Genomic DNA, 1,862 nt, shown 5'->3' with positions numbered 1-1,862 from the left:
CAGCTAGATGTGGACAGAGAGGTCTCCTTGAGGGAAGGGGTTCTCTGCGTTCTGTGCAGTGCAGCCCAGGGTTGGCAGGCAGAGGACACTTCATCAATGTTAGTTGCTGGAAGGAAGGAGCCCTGTTGTCTGCATTGCAAAGTGGAGAAATGACAACCCCAAGCCCTTCTAGCTCTCCTTCCTGTTGCTCAGATTCTTCTCTTCCCTTTCCTTGAACTTCTCAGCATCCCTGAGAACTCTTGTACATTCTGAACTGCTTCAGATTTATTACAGTCTCCGTGTGTGTGTGTGTGTGTGTGTGTGTGTGTGTGTGTGTGCACGTGTGTGTGTGTTTGTATGCTGATCCTGAGACTTGAACTCAGGGCCTGTCCTTGACCTTTTACTCTAGGCTACTCCTCTACCACTTGATTCACAAGTTCACTTCTAGCTTTTTGAGCGTTAACTGCAGGTAGAGGTCTTCAGGACTTCCCTACCGGGGCTGATGCCAAACCACAATCTTCAGAACTCAACCACGTAGGTAACTAGAATGAGTGATGTGAGCCACCAGCATTTATCTCAGTCCTGAAAGTTTTAGTCCTATCCACAAATTAGATGTCAAGAAAGGCTTTAAATAATTATTTAACCACCCACGGGACCACTGCACCTATTGAGAGTATAAATTGGAATCAACCACAATGGCATCCAAACCACTTACCTGAGAATAAGTGAAGAGAGATCATGAATTTGTTACTTGCTGTGTAAATTTTCTGGGAAGCAAAATGCCGCCTTATACCTCCAAATTGGGATAAGGCCAACAGACCCAAAAACTTACACAGATTTGAATGGATGAGATAAAGTGAGTGTAATACCAGCCATGTACAAAGCAACAGAGGCCTGTGCCTCAAAAGGGCTGTATTTACCCAAAGGTTTCCAAGCACCAAAGTTGACAACTTCCTGCCTACTCTGCAATTAGGGAGGGGCTGTGTTTGTTTGCTTTTGGGGTGTTTTTTTCATCTGTCTTGAGTCTTGAACTCAGAGCTCTTTTCCTCAAGGCTAGTGTTGCACTAGTTTAAGCCACAGCAGTTCCTTGGGTTTTCTTATGGCTCATTGGAGATGTGTCTCACTGACTTCTCTGCCTGGGTTGACTTTGACTGGCAATTCTTAGATCGCAGCCTCCTGAGTGTGTAGGATACTGGGCATGATCCACCAGAGCCAGGCTTCAGCACTTATTTATATGGTTCTGCATTGGTTAAAAAAAACTGAAAACAATAAAGCAGGACTTGGGGTTGTGAAGACTTGTACTTGGCTCAGTGGTAGAGTGCTTGCTATGTATGCATGAGGCCCTGGGTTGGATTCCTCAGCACCACATAAGCAAAAAGAAAAAAAGCCCGAAGTGGCACTGTGGCTCAATTGGTAGAGTGCTAGCCTTGAGCTGAAGATCTGAGGGACAGCGCCCAGGCCCAGAGTTCAGGCCCCAGGACCAGATCTCCCCCCCCAAAAAAAGACTGGACTTTTATTGCCATCCTGTGGTCACATTTGGAAACTACAGGCCCGGATAGATTAAACCTATACTCTGGGACATTTGTATGTCTACCTTTTTTTCTTCTTCATTAAACACCTTCTTCGACTTAAAAAAAATATATATATATCAGAGATTGAAAATGTGGCTTAGTGGTAGAATGCTTGCCAACATGCATGAAGCCCTGGCTTTGATTCCCCCAACCACATGGAAAAGGGTGAAAGTGGCAATATGGATTAAAAGGGTAGAGTTCTAGCTTTGAATAAAGGAAGCTCAGGGACAGTGCCCAGGCCCTGGGTTCAAGACCCAGAACTAACTATATGTGTGTGTGTGTATATATATATATATATATATATATATATAT

Source organism: Dipodomys ordii, unplaced genomic scaffold (assembly GCF_000151885.1).
Source record: "Dipodomys ordii isolate 6190 unplaced genomic scaffold, Dord_2.0 Scaffold510, whole genome shotgun sequence".
Classification (NCBI taxonomy): Eukaryota; Metazoa; Chordata; class Mammalia; order Rodentia; family Heteromyidae; genus Dipodomys; species Dipodomys ordii.
The sequence above is the reverse complement of the archived record's forward strand: the minus strand, read 5'-3'. Positions refer to the sequence as shown.